Here is a 15,897-nt window from a genome sequence, read left to right as displayed (position 1 = left end):
GACTTCCACTCGCTAATAGGTGTTTGCCTTTCTTCCTTTTTTTCTTTCTTTCTCCTTTCTTTCTTTCTTTTTCTTTCTTTCTTTCTTCCTTTCTTTTTCTTTCTTTCTTTCTTTCTTTCTTTCTTTCTTTCTTTCTTTCTTTCTTTCTTGCTTTCTCTCTTTCTCTCTTTCTTTCTTTCTTCCTTCTTTCGAGTTTCAGTTTTTAATTTGGATAAAACTTAATTGTCTGACATGTAGGTTGAATGGTGACCAACATAAATTGTAAGTGTGAAACCCATAGGCTTACATAGCAAGAAAAAAGAATAATGCTTCCAACGTTCATAACTGACAATGAAGAAGTGCTTCACATAATACAGGTATTATGTATTCTATTCTGAATAGAGCAAATAATTTTACTTGAATCTTCTGTTGAAAACCATAGTGTTATGTAAAAAAGTATCAACATTAAATTACAAAATATTTGTAATTCACCCTTCCCTTATGTTCTAAGAAAAATGGGATCTAAAGAAGATACAATTTTTTCATGGGTAACAGTGGCAATATAGGTTACTTAATTCAATTCACAATTTTTCTGTTGTCAACTAAGGAAAACCAAAAATCTGCAAAAGAGAGGGGATTTTTATTGGAATATAATTTTTATTGGAGTATAATATAATAATTGGAGTATAGTTACTTTAAAATGTTGTGTTAGCTTCAGGTGTACAGCAAAGTGAATCAGTTATACATATACATATATCCACTCTTTTTTAGATTCTTTTCCCATATAGGTCATTACAGAGAATTGAGTAGAATTCCCTGTGGTATACAGTAGGTCCTTATTAGTTATCTATTTTATATATAGTGGCGTGTATATGTCAATCCCAATCTCCCAATTTATCCGTCTCCCCCTTTCCCCCCTGGTAACCATAAGTTTGATTTCCACATCTGTGACTCTATTTCTGTTTTGTAGATAAGTTCATTTGTACCATTTTTTAGATTCCACATATAAGCGATATCATATGATATTTGTCTTTCTCTGTCTGTCTTACTTCACTCAGTATAACAATCCCTAGGTCCATCCAAGTTGCTGCAAATGGCATTATTCTTCTTAATGGCTGAGTAATATTCCATTGTATATATGTACCACATCTTCTTTATCCATTCTGCTTTCAGTAGACATTTACATTGCTTCTATGTCTTGGCTATTGTAAATAGTGCTGCTATGAACACTGGGGAAAATGTATCTTTTTGAGTTACAGTTTTCTCTGGATATATGCCCAGGAGTGTGATTGATGGATCATATGGTAGCTCTATTTTTAGTTTTTTTAAGGAACCTCCATACTGTTCTCCATAGTGGCCATACCAATTTACATTCCCACCAACAGTGTAGGAGGGCTCCCTTTTCTCCACACCAGAAATGCAGATCAAAGCTACAATGAGGTATCACCTCACACCAGTCAGAATGGCCTTCATCAAAAAATTCTACAAACAATAAATGCTGCCTTTCTTTCTAACAGGTAGGGAAATACATCTTCTTCTGTCCTGTGGGGATGGTTTTTGTGTGTGATGCCCCAGTGTGGTTATTTGGTCACCCAAGGTCAGGGTTCTTTCAGTTCTCTCTTCCCCAGGATGCCTGGATATTCCCTAGAAGGGTGAATCCAAAGTAAGTTCAAGAACAGCTCACATTGCTCCTAGAAACATGGCCACCCTTCCTCTCACTGTGATTACTGACTAGGGTCCTCCTGCCTGACTCCCTCACAGATGGGGATTTCCCATTCTGAGGTGCTTTGTTTCTTCCTGAAAGCTGGATTCTTTTACATAATTCCCCAAATCCATTAAACTTGTGTATATGTGCCTAAGCCTTTATTAATGGCAGGGCTTGAGCTGTTTTTACCAGTGAGGTTCCTGTGTTCCAGCCGAATTGGATTTCAAGGATGTGCATCAGTGGAGTGTCTCTAACAGCACATGTGGACATAACTGACCTCAGCTGTGACCTACCTGGATACCTGCAACCTTATTGAGTACTTTCACATCTAGAGCATTGCTAAAAAGGAGTGTACAATTCTGTGTCTGATATGGGATCAAAACCTAGTTTTGCGCTGGGTCTCTGCTTATTCCTATTCCACCGTATCACTGAAAAAAGGAATCTCTGATGCTATGGGCTCCTTTATCTCTGAACTACCTCTCCCTGCATTATGTTCTGGGGTAAGGAATCCTGGAAGAATCGTCATAACTTCCACCTTTGGAAGCTCCTGCTGGTTTACTGTCTTGAATTAGACTGTTGTTTTGTTTGTTTATTTGTTTGTTTTTTGCTTTGTTAACTTTCTCTCCAAGGACCACTGGAGACAGGCACTGGCAAAGACAGCACTGGAAACTTCTTGGGGACATCACAGCACCCAGTCATGCTTTGTTTTCTATTTTTTAATCCAAGCATTCTTTTCTCTGATTCTGATTCACATGGGTACTCTATTTGTTGTTTTAAGCTACAAATATAAGCTCTTCCAGAATAAAGATGCTCTATGTGGCTCACAAATAAATGAATAACTCTGACACCCATTGGCAGAAGCTTTGGGGTCAATAAACATAGAGGCCTTGCTTCCTAGCTTCAGAGTCGACTATAATATTCTGTGAGAAGAATTGCAGCATATACTTTCACTTATAATTGTGTGAAATTTAGTGTTCACCAATTCTTTTGTGTTCCAAAACTCCCTGTGGTCTAACTTGAGGCAGTTTATCTGAGTCAGCAGGCATTTTATAAATAAGCTAAAACTCTGTATAACTAAGTGAGAATCACAGTCATAAGAATATAGTTGGAAAGGACATTTAGGGGTTGTTTTTATGGTAGCTTTAATGATTATACAATTCATTTTTAGAGACTGACCTCCTTGGTGGCGTCACCATCACCTTCTTTCTTGTAATTCAGAAGCTAATTCTTAGCATTTCCTGAGGTCACATTAATTTTTATTTTGGTCCCATCTTTATTGCAAAAGTCCTCTTATATCACAAATGGATCAGACTACCCCTTGGTTCAAAATCCAACCTCCATGTCCATCCTTGTGTCTATTGATTTCCAGTGATATCAAGCTAATTTTGTCCTCTCATAGCAGTGTTTCTTGGCCTTTCTTTATTAGTGGTGCTCGATCTTAGGGTCTACCTTTCATTTTCCTAGGTTAGAAAGGAAAGGGACCGAATTATTTGATGTATTGTTTAGGAAAATGCTAGTCACTGTAACAATAAACTCCAAATTTACAGTAACTTACAATAAAATTGTATTTCTCACTCTCCTAAGTCTTATGCAATTCTCTACCACATGGTGATTCAGGGACCCACCTTGTGGCTCCTTATTCCTTTAGGGTCTCAGCACTCTCTTGCTATATCTGGCAAATGGTGAAAGAGAGGCTGGAGAAGGCACATTTGCTTCTTAGCTGCCTTGATGCAGAAACAATATATGTTATTCCTACACACATTCCACTGGTGAGAGCTATTCATAAGGCCCACCAGGATGCAAGGGGATCTGGGAATGTCATTACTGGCTGGATACCTGTTCCCCAATGATAACTCTACAGTATGGAAGAAGAAATACAATTTTTTTATTGTGGTAGAATATACATAACATAAAAGTTATCATTTTAAACAGTTTTAAGTGTACAGTTCAGTGGAATTAATTCCATCCACATTGTGGTGTAACCATCACCACCACCCATCTTCAGAACTTGTTTCATCTTCCTAAATTGCTCTGTACCCATCAAACAATAATTTCCCATTTCCTCCCAACCCCAGGCCTTGCAAATCACCATTTTACTTTCTGTCTTTATGAATTTGGCTACTCTAGGTACTGCATACAAGCGGAATCATACAAATATTTGTCCTTTTGTGTCTGGCTTATTTCACTTAGCATAACGTTTTCAAGGTTCATCCATGTTATAGCATGTGTCAGAATTCCATTCCTTTTTAAGGCTGAATAACATTCCATTGTGTGTATACATATTTTGTTCATCCATTCATCTGTCAAAGGACGCTTGGGTTGCTTTCATCTTTTGGCTATTGTGATTAATGATACTATAAACATGGGTAGACAAATATCTCTTAGAGTCCTTACTTTCAATTTTTTTTGAGTATATAGCCAGAAGTTCTGGATCATATGGTAATTCTATTTTTAATTTTTGAGGAACTATCACACTGTTTTCCATAGTGGCTACACTTTTTTACACTGGGGGAGCACATTATTGATGTGATTAATGTGTAACTTTTTTTCTTTTTCCTAACCTCCTCATATATACAACATCACCATATCTTACTTTTCCTCCATTCATTTCACTCAGATATTTAATTTGTGAAAGTTAGCTACTCATGAATTAGTGGATTATACAGTCTAACCACATCAAATCTGGGACATGGGGTTTTACGAGGAGGATCTCAAGTGCTCAGAGGTTGAGAGTTCCTTGGTTGGGGAAGAGATTTTCAACAGAACAGCCTTCGGCACCACCCCTATTATACTAGCGAATGCTGCCCCTAGTTAATTAGCGCTGGGTCTCTAGGGAAAAAAATAGTTATTTGTCAACAGCTCAGAGTCTAAATCATACTTCTTAAACCTCCCCACTTTAAAGTTTTAATTAGTACTGCTTCTCCTGTTTGAATAGTTTTCAAATTCACATCTCACTTTGTTTCTTATTATTTCAGACCAGTCATGCCAATTTAAGCAATTAATGAAGAGTAACAGTTGACATCTATAAGAAATGCCAATTCACAATCCCTGGGAATGTTGGAGTCAGGAAAATAATGGTGCCCTCCGTTACAATCAATCCTGGTTTCCCTTTATTCTGCCCTGTCCCTTAAGTTCACACTGGCCTGTGGGGGAATTGAAAGCTCTTTTGTCCACAGGATCAGCCAGAGGCAAGACCACCCTGGTCTTCCAGTTATCAGTTGGAGCAGACTTTTGATTCTGGCGCTGATGCTTCTACCCACCATTACCTAAGGAGTTGATCACTTCCCCTCTGGGAATCAGCCTTTTCACTTGCAAGTTGAAAGAGGTAAATTAGACTGGGAATTTAATTAGATTATCTTGCAGGCTTCTCCAAACTCCAAAAAGTCTATGACCCACTGCTTTCCTTGGCAATTTGTAGTTCTGTGTAATGTCTTCCACACCTTTTATCAAAGCTAAGGAGACATTAACCAGCAGCGAGACATTTTTCCTCACCCACAGATTTATTTGTGATCAAAATGTTTGAGGATTATTGTGTTCTTACATGGCAATACACTATCAAACACCAGATGCTCAGCATTCAAAATGAAAAAGGCAGCTGAACAATTTGATCTCTTCCATCTGATAAACTCTGATAACTAAGAGGCTGATACAGATGCCTCGACCGTGGCTCAGCCTGGGCTGCCCTCTTACAGGCTGTCTTGGCACCATGCAGGGAGCCATCTCTGAAGTTGTGCAAGCAGTTGGTGAGCTGCTTGTACACCCTTGCAGCAGCATTTGAGGTGTGGAAGTCTGCACAGTGGGGACGGGAGTGACAGCAGTTTTGTTTACTTAGCTACAAACTGCAGGCACTGAAGCAAGAGCAACAAAAGCCCAAAGAACAAGAACGAAGAGAAACAGATGATTCCAGAGAGGCCTGTGAGACAGTATCAGATGTTTCCTCTAATGCTTTTAAGTGGAATTCTACAAATCAGATTGAAACTGTTTTATAGAAGCCCCCAAATGACAATATGTTTACAAAGAAGAGGAATGTCGTAAAATCATCGCCATCTATATGGAAAAAAGGTATATATTTCTTCTGCCACAAGGGTGCAGCCATGTTTCTTGACACTTTTAGCAAGTGTAATTTGTATATGAGTAAACACTATTTATTGTTAACCTCATCTTTAGGACTCTGTCCAGGAGTTAGAAAATGGGTGTCCTCTGATGTGATAAACAGCCACATGAAAAATTGCCCAACTTTTGTCTTCCTCTCCCTCACTTCTTTCAGGTCCTCTACTCTCCAGGGTGTCCAGCGCTTCATAGGGTGGTTAAGGTCCTCTAACAACAAACAAAAACATTTCCTATAATGATTCACACTAGTATTTTACTGACTTCCTGCTTTCCACCTGCAGGAGCTCTTGCATTTTAAAAGAGAATGTTGTTTATAGGGACGATGCCTAAACTATAGAAATAGGTCTCAAATCATGGCATTTCAGGTATAAAGTCACCTGTCTTATTTACGTTTGAGGGCAGAGGAAGCCGACAGTCACATCACTTATACTGACTATTTCAGTAGAATAGGTGACTATTCTACTTAAAATTCAGGCATCTTATACTGTACACATAGCATTATCTTTTCTATTAACTTCATTATTCCTATGAGCTGGGTTCAAGACTAAATTAGGCTGATATCATAAATCTCAGCTGGTGGTTGACTATAGTGCGCACTTTGTAGATTCATCCCCTAATGAGTGAGATCTGGTGTGATTTGTCTGGAAATATGACTTTGTGCACTTCTTCCATTAGCCTTCATTTTCCTGCTCATCAGATTTGGCAGATAATTTTGCAGTCTGTTTTAATCACTTTAGGGTGAGCTCTCAGCACTGAGCAATGCCTTCATGCCTTAACAGCTACAGGATTCCATGGCCCACAGAGATACGTATGAGGGAAGTCTGACTCAGTTTATTTGAAAAATAACCTTTCTGATATGCAAAATTGATGTAACTCTACTCACACTGGAACCAGAGGCAAAATTAATGACAAATTTCCTCTCAGCTTTTATTTCTATTTACCTATGCCTGAATATTCAGAGTCATTTAACAATTGTTTTGAGCTGAATAGATCAGGGGGAAGTTGAGGATGCCCTGTACTTTTCAAGGGATCAGAAAGTCTGGTTTGGAAGAGTAGTCATGGGGCTTTTGCCAGATGAATTACCTCTGGGGCCGGTGCTGGGGTGTGAGGTACCAGAAGGGGTAAGATGAAGATGGGGGAGTTAGAATTGCCTTGGGGATTAACTTCCCCTGTGAGCTATGCCTTCAGCCAACTGGCTCCAGCCCTGAGCCATGTGAATAAGAGTCAGATCCCTAGTCACTCTGTGCATCAGTTTTCTTTCTTTTTTTTCTTTTCTACTGTAGTTTATTAGAAGATATTGAATATGGTTGCCTGTGCTATACAGTAAGACCTTGTTTATTTTATATACAGACTTATCTTTCTCTGTCTCTGTCTTTTGCTATCTGACTTCCTTCACTTAGTATGATAATCTCTAGGTCCATCCATGTTGCTGCAAATGGCATTGTTTCATTCTTTTTTGTGGCTGAATAGTATTCCATTGTATATACATATGCCACATCTTCTGTATCTATTCATTGTGGGTGGACATTTAGGTTGCTTCTGTGTCTTGGCTATTGTAAATAGTGCTGCTGTGAACATTGGGTTTCATGTATCTTTTTGAACTAGACTTTTCTCTGGATGTATGCCCAGGGATGGGATTGATGGATCTTATGGTAACTGTACGTTTAGTTTTTTAAGGAACCTCCAACTGTTCTCCATAGTGGCTGCACCAATTTACATTCCCACCAACAGTGTAGGAGGGTTCCGTTTTCTCCACATCCTCTCCAGCATTTATTACTGGTAGAATTTTTGATGATGGCCATTCTGACTGGTGTGGGGTGATACCTCTTTGTAGTTTTGATTTGCATTTCTCTAATAATTAGCAATGTTGAACATTTTTCATGTGCTTATTGGCCATTTGTATGTCTTCTTTGGAGAAATGCCTATTTAGGTCTTCTGCCCATTTTTTGATTGGGTTGTTTGTTTGTTTTTTATTGAGTCATATGACCTGTTTATATATTTTGGAAATTAAGTCCCTGTTGGTAACATCATTTGCAAATATTTCCTCCCAGTTCGTTATCTTTTCATTTTGTTTATGGTTTCCTTTGCTGTGCAAAAGCTTGTAAGTTTGATTAGGTCCTATGTGTTTATTTTTGCTTTTCTGTCTTTTGCCTTGGGAGACTGACCTAAGAAAACATTGATATATGATTTATGTCATAGAATGTTTTGCCTATGTTCTCTTCTAGGAGTTTTATGGGGTCATGTCTTATATTTAAGTCTTTAAGCCATTTTGAATTTATTTTTGTGTACAACGTGAGGGAGTGTTCTAACTTCATTGATTTACATGTGGCTGTCCAGCTTGCCTAACACCACTTGCTGAAGAGACTCTCTTCTCTCCACTGTATATTCTTGCCTCCTTTGTCAAAGATTAATTGACCATAGGTGTGTGGGTTTATTTCTGGGATCTCTATTCTGTTTCATTTATCCTATCCATATGTCTGTTTTTGTGCCAATACCACACTTTTGATTACTGTAGTTTTGTAGTATTGTCTGAAGTATGGGAGTGTTATGCCTCCAGCTTAGTTCTTTTTCCTCAGGATTGCTTTGGCAATTCTGGTTGTTTTATGATTCCATATAAATTTTAGGCTTATTTGTTCTAGTTCTGTGATAAATGTCATGGGTAATTTGATAGGAATCATATTAAATCTCTAGATTGCTTTGGGTAGTATGGCAATTTAAACAATATTAATTCTTCCAATCTAAGAGCATGGGGCTATCTTTCCATCTCTTCTTAAATATTCTTCAATTTCCTTTATCAATGTTTTATAGTTCTCAGCATATAAGTCTTTCACCTCCTTGGTCAGGTATATTCCTAAGTATTTTATTCTTTTTGACGTAATAGTAAATGGGATTGTTTCCTTAATTTCTCTTTCTGATAGTTCGTTGTTAGTGTATAGAAATGCAACAGATTTTTGTATATTAATTTTATATCCTCAAATTTAGTGAATTATTTGATGAGCTCTAGTAGTTTTCTGGTGGTGTCTTTAGGATTTTCTACATACAGTAACATGTCATTTGCAAACAGTGACAGTTTTACTTCTTCCTTTCCAATTTATATTCCTTTTGTTTCCTTTTATTGTCTGATTGCTGTAGCTAGGACTTCCAATATGATGTTGAATGAAAGTGGTGAGAGTGGGAACCCTTGTCTTGTTCCTGATCTAGAGGAAATGCTTTCAGCTTTTCATTATTGAGTATGATGTTTGTTGTGGGTTTGTCATATATGGCCTTTATTATGTTGAGTTATGTTCCCCCTATTCTCACTTTTTGGAGAGTTTTTATCATGAATGGATGATGAATTTTGTCAAAAGCTTTTTTTGCCTTTATTGAGAAAATCCTATGGTTTTTATTCTTCAGTTTGTTAATGTGGTGTATCACATTGATTGATTTATGCATATTGAAAAATCCTTGCATCCCTGGGATAAATCACACTTGATCATGGTGTATGATCTTTTTTATGCATTATTGGATTCTCTTTGCTGGTATTTTATGGGGGTTTTTGCATCTATGTTCATCAGTGATATTGGCCTGTAATTTTCCTTTTTTTGTGGTATCACTGCCTGGTTTTGGTGTCAGGGTGATGCTGGCCTTGTAGAATGAGTTCAGGAGCATTTTTCCTCTGCAATATTTTGGAATATTTTGGAAGAATAGGTGTTAACTCTTCTATAAATATTTGGTAGAATTCACCTGTGAAGCCATCTGGTAATGGACTTTTGTTTGTTGGGAGTTTTTAAAAACTTATTGATTCAATTTCTTTACTGGTAATTGGTCTCTTCATATTTTCTATTTCTTCCTGGTTCAATCTTGGGAGGTTGTACATTTCTAGGAATTTGTCCATTTCTTCTAGGTTGTGCATTTTATTGACATAGAGTTGTTTGTAGCAGTCTCATGGAATACCTTTTTCCATTCCCTCACTTTCAATCTGTGTGTGTTTTTAGATCTGAATTGAGTCTCTTGTAGGCAGCATATTTGCAGGTCTTGTTTTTGTATCCATTAGTGTGCCTCAGTTTTCTTATCCTAAAAGGGGACTTTCTCTTAAGATCAATAAAGTTACAGAGAAAAATAAGGATTCAGAACTCCCCAGAATGTGTCACTTTTGTATGAGGATTATTTTGTGCTAAAGGCAATTGAGACCCTGTGGGTTCAAGAGAAACTACTGCCCTACCCTGAACTACTTAGGAGAATTTAAATTGGGGATTTTTTCCTGAAAAGACTTATTACTGAAGATAAATTTTATCTAAGTGGTCCCATCTATATGGCAGGGCAGACATCTAAGTACCAAACATCTGCTCTTCTTATCATCCTATCATCCTTGGAAGCCCCAGACCCCTATCTCATTCCTAAGCTTGGATGGCTTATATTCCTCATTTTATCTTTCTGTTTCTGAACCTCTCATGTATGTGGTGTTTTGGTATATATGAAATTAAACTTGATTTTCTTCTGTTAATATGTCTTATGTTGATTTAATTCTTAGACCAACCAGGAGAACCTACAAGGGTAGAGGAAAGTCTTCCTGACAGAAGCACTCATTCCATGAGTGTGAGAGTTCAGCACACTGGACACCAGAGACAAGGAGATGTTGACATTATTTCTATCTCTGTCTATAAATCCTCTTCCTTCTTTTCCAGTTTGTGTCCTTTACAGTCAAATTTATATCCTGAGTTATCTTTAAACTGGGATTAGCATAACTCACTGTTCTTTGAAATACTCACTAAATAATAGACACTCTGGAACATCTCTTGATGTTTAATAGATGTCAAATACTGGTAATATGCTGTTATTAAAAATGTTAGTTTCCTGAAGTGACTCAGAGTTGACTTATTTTTCCTTCTGTACAGAGAAATCTATTTGCCTGTACAATGGCACCCTAGAAAGATGTGGAGTGGTGAATAATTTAATAATTGTACAAAAGCATTTTGCTCTTCAACAAAGCATGTAAAAATGGAATAACCTTTTAGTTCAAAATAAACTTTATCTTAACATTAATTTTTCCCATTTGTTCTTACACTTTCAAAAGTCAGAAAGAAAAGTGAAATTCTCTTGATCAATGTGTAAAAACCAGAGTTTATTTAAAAAAAAAAAATCTATCCTATCTATCTATCTATATCCAGTTTGCTCCACAGAACAATAGCTGGCTTTACCTAGAGTTGAGCTCTGAATTTTACTCATGGCTATGTTAAGGACACCTGATAATCTGTTCTTATCAGGTATTAATATTGGAGTGACACCTGGTGAAAAATTGCTATAATTGGTTATCTGAACTGCTGAAAAGAAAATCACCGTCCCCTAGTGGCATCACTCATGCTAGAAGCCCATGATACCAAACCTAGATTTAATACCTGATCTAACTGCAGTTTCAGCCTCTCACAGAAATTTAATCTTAATCAACCAGTCTGGAATTTTCTGGTCAAGCATCAGTAAGGTAGTCTGTTACAGGGACCCTCTCCATCCCCAGGAGGAAGAAGAGGCATCAGTATGAGAAAACCCTTGCTCTTCCCTCCTTTCACAAAAGATGTCCTGGTCTAAAAAGAATAATTTCTTTTGTTTTGCTAGTAGCTCCCTTGCCCCACCATTTTTCCTATAAAAGCCTTCCATTTTGTACAACTCCTCTGAACACTGCTCTAGTTGCTAGATAGGATGCTGCCCTATTCATGAATAGTTGAATAAGGCAATTAGATTTTCAAACTTACTTGGCTGAATTTTGTTTTTTAATAGAACCAATTGAAGGTATTTCTACAAGGAAGGGTATTATAGGTTAAACCTGAAGAATACATATGGCTTTATGATTATTGTGGTAGTATGGAATTCTACATTTAGAACATATATAATAGTTAATGGAAAGATTTAAGATTTGGTTTTTCTTACTCTCTCCAGAAGCAATTTGGAGAACTGAGGAAAGCTCAGAATTCATGTCAGTGGATCTAGATATGAGCCTTGGTACTATGATTTACTCACTGTATAAATGAGAACAGAATAGGTTTTGTCCTCTGTAACTTGAGATAAAATGAGCTTATTCTATCCTTCTTATCTTTCAGGGCTATTGTGATGTTCAAAAAAGATAACATGATATTCTTTGTACATTGCAAAGGATTTTGCGAATGACAGATTCTATTTATCAATGGTGTAAGTATAAGAAAATAATAGGCTTATGATGGAAATAAAAAAATAAGGAATGAGGGAAAACAAAATGTATTTTTGAGTGGTCACTGTGTAACAGACATTTTAGAATTTTTTAGCACATTTAATTCTCCCTACACGGTAAATGAAATGATAAGCAGTCCCTCAGTTTCCAAGTGAGAAAACCAAAGTCAGAGAGTTTAAGTAACTTGCTTAAGATGGCACAGCTAGTAAGCACTTGAGTTAGTACTTCTTTCATTAAACAATCTGTTTTTCTGTACAGAACATTTTTCCTCTTTCAAACATAGCTCCATGATGGAAAGGCTGATATGCACATTTGTTTACTCATTTGTTTGTTCCATAAATATTTATTCTCTGTTAAAACTACTAAGTCATTGACCTGGTTCCTTCGAGGAAACAGAAATGAATAAAATACAGTCCTTGTTCATATGGAGTCAAAGTCCACAGTCTCCAGTCAATTCTTGGCTTTCCTTGCTAATGGTAGGATGAAGAATAATTAAAAACACTGGGAAATAGAAGCTCTGTAAGCGGATTTTTAGAGGAGGATGAAGTTATTGAATTTGCTTCAGTTTCTAGTCAGTTAAGAGCCAAGCAGAAACCTTTGTTGTCTGGTTGAAAATGGAAAATAAATCGTCATATTCTCTTTGTTTGGTAACTGGAGTATTAAGACTGTAAACAGAGCTGTTGAGGGTGCTGGCTGTGGATTCAGAAAGCTCTGTGTTCAACTCCAAGCTCCACTTACCAATTGTACACTTGGAAATTCACTTCTCTTCTCCAAGCTTCAACTTCATTAAGCATAAATGTACTTTTAACTGTAAAATTAGAATAAACCCATGCCCCCAAAGTTGTTAAGATGATTAAATGAATGAGTGTGTGTGTGTGTGTTTGCATGCACGCCTGTGTCTGCATGGTGTATAATGTATGTTAAGTACTCAGCATGATGCCTGTTGTTTGGCAAGCAGTCCTCAAATGATAGCAATTATTATAATTATTTTGTCTTTGAGGACACAAATCATTACTCTGAATGTCAGTTTTGATTGCAAAGAGCAGCTGATCCAGATAACCTGCTTAGCAGATTGGGCTAAATATAGGACTATTTTAGGTTTATTTATATTGGATTGTTCGCTTTATTATTTTTAATGAAATTCCTGGCAACAGTTTTCTTTGCTTTGTTTTCATAAGAAGGTGCGACAGAAAGGAAATTGAGGCTAATTAAGGGTTTGAATTACTTGACCTATAGGAAATTCTGTTTTATGGCCTTTGCCTTTAAAATACTCCCTTTTTCCTGACAACTTCATTTTAATTAATTTATTTATTTATTATTTATTTTTATGGCTGTGTTGGGTCTTCGTTTCTGCGCGAGGGCTTTCTCCAGCTGCGGCGAGCGGGGACCACTCCTCATCGCGGTGCGCGGGCCTTTCACTATCGCCGCCTCTCTTGTTGCGGAGCACAGGCTCCAGACGCGCAGGCTCAGTAGTTGTGGCTCACGGGCCTAGTCGCTCCGCGATATGTGGGGTCCTCCCAGACCAGGGCTCGAACCCGTGTCCCCTGCATTGGCAGGCAGACTCTCAACCACGGCGCCACCAGGGAAGCCCGACAACTTCATTTTAATTACAGATGTTACACTCATGGAATGCTTACAGTTCATCAGACCATATTCTAAGTGATTTTCATGAATTAATCTATTCTTCTAAAACCTAATGTGGAAGGTACAACTCTTGGGCATCTATTTGGCCTGCTGGTATCCAGAGGAACATGAACCAAAAGAACAACAAATGTTAAGTGGGGCTGTTGCTTTAGAAGAGCCGGAGGAGGATCCATTTTACAGATGAGGACGCTGAGGCACAAAAATATCAGCTCACCTGTCCAAGCATGTAAGTGGTAAGGCTTAGAATGAACATAACCAGCCTGGCTCCCAAACCCATATTTGCAACACCTCCAGCACAAGCCTCCCATAAAGCCAACTAATTCTATATGTTTCCTGGAATACTGAAGTCATGACTTGTTCCAGTAAGGAAACACACAGGCACAGTGATTAGTGAGCCTCGCTGGGCCTGTGACAAACCAAACATTTTCTTCACTGCATTACAATGAAGGAAGAAGATAACTAGATTGGGAATTAGCGTCCATGAACTCTGGCTTAGGGCCTAATACCAGTTTGTTGTGTGACCTATATAAGTGACTCTCTAATCCTCAGTTTCCTCATCTATAAAATGAGGTATTGGGCAAGATGATCTCAAGGGACTCTCCCAGCTCTAAAAGTCAGTGTTGTTTAAATCTGTGATGTGTAAAATTAGGCAAAATTCCATGTTAGAACTACTGTAGGTTAAGGTGATTATTATAAATAGCCACTGAAAAAATAGCTTATTGAAGCAGGAGGGGGAGCCAGATAATTGTTTTGTTTTGCTTTTCCCCTTCATAGTCTAGCCCAGATCAATTCACTGTTAGCTGTTCTCTTAGAAAGCAAAGAGCTGGGTCCTGGAAAGATGTGGCATAGAGCAGGCAAGTTTTGATGGTGCTGGAATGAAGGTGGGACGGCACAAAAGAATGGGGGCTTAGAGAGCTTCCAGGGAGAGATGGCAGGGGCAGGTGCCCCGGGGTTGATGGTGAGAAAAGTGGTGGTGATGCTCTGCTCTTCACTTCTTCTCAGAATATCATTCCTTTTGTGGAGCTTTTTTTCCTCCAATGACTCTCATATCTGGGAGCTGACATGTCACTTAAATTGGCCAATCAGAATATTTCTTTGAGATTTTTTTAAAAAAAAATATTACTAAGAGGGAGAAGGGGTAACTCCTCTCTGGTGGGGTGTGAGGCACAGGACCTATCAGCAAGCTTATTCCCCAATTTGTGGAAGAAGTGAGTTTGAGAGATTAGTACTGATCTGCAGATAGAAGCATATCCTGAAAATGTTAGAATCTCTTGTTCTATTTGTTCCAGAAGCCAAGCTCACACATCTATTTTTTTAAAAAATGTAACCATTTCTTGGACTCTCTAGGCTAAAAAAACCTCTCTCTGTCTAAGCTGGCTTAAGTTGGATTTCTATAACTTGAAAAAAGGAAATAACAGGAACAATTCAATTCACCGATAATTGAATTCAAATCAGTTAGACTCTGAAACCAGAATCCATGAGCCAACAAGAAAGATGTAAAATTTTACTGGTTGTTGCATTTTTCTGTTGTAAAGATGCATGGCTTTCATCAGCTTGTCCAAAGGGGGTGTGAATCAAGAAAGGATAAGAACAATTGCACCAGGGAGTTTGCAGGCAGGAGTGAGATCACTTTTGCAGGAGTTCAATAAACAGCCATTGAATGAATTCAGTACACATCAAGTAAGTGCCTGCTGAGCTTCAGATATGGCACTAGGTTCACGAAGGACACAAAATGAATGGCATGGCCTCAAACAGAGCACATCTTGTAGGCGAGACACATGGCTAAAGTGAAACAGAGTGGAGTAATTTTTGTAACAGAGGCACACAGTGTGGGCCCCTGTGGGAAGCAGGAGCTGATGGCTGATTCTCATTAGGGGATCAGGAAGGCTGAGCAAAGTGCTTTGCACACACGTGAGTCTTCAAAGCTTTGGCACAACATCATTCACCTGCATAGCGTAGTGGCTGGGAACTCAGACCCTGGCGTCAGCCAACTGGGTTCAAATCCTCCCCAATCTACTCTCTAGCTGTGGGGCCTTGAACCTGGCATTGATGAGCTTGAGTAACAATAGTAGCTACCTCACAGTGTAAAAGGCTGGTTACAACAGTTGGTACAGAGTAAGGAGGACATTGTGGTGGGAGTGGTTTAATTAGGGGAGATGATGGAGTAGAGTCCAGGCTGAGAGGGCTGTGGGACAAGGGCAGGGAGGCAGGGAATTGTGTGTTATGATGAGGAGCGGCAGTGTGGTTCGCTTAGAACCCAGTGTCCATCAGATGACTTTGG

This window comes from Balaenoptera ricei, chromosome 8 (genome assembly GCF_028023285.1).
Source record: "Balaenoptera ricei isolate mBalRic1 chromosome 8, mBalRic1.hap2, whole genome shotgun sequence".
In the NCBI taxonomy this organism is placed as follows: domain Eukaryota; kingdom Metazoa; phylum Chordata; class Mammalia; order Artiodactyla; family Balaenopteridae; genus Balaenoptera; species Balaenoptera ricei.
The sequence above is the reverse complement of the archived record's forward strand: the minus strand, read 5'-3'. Positions refer to the sequence as shown.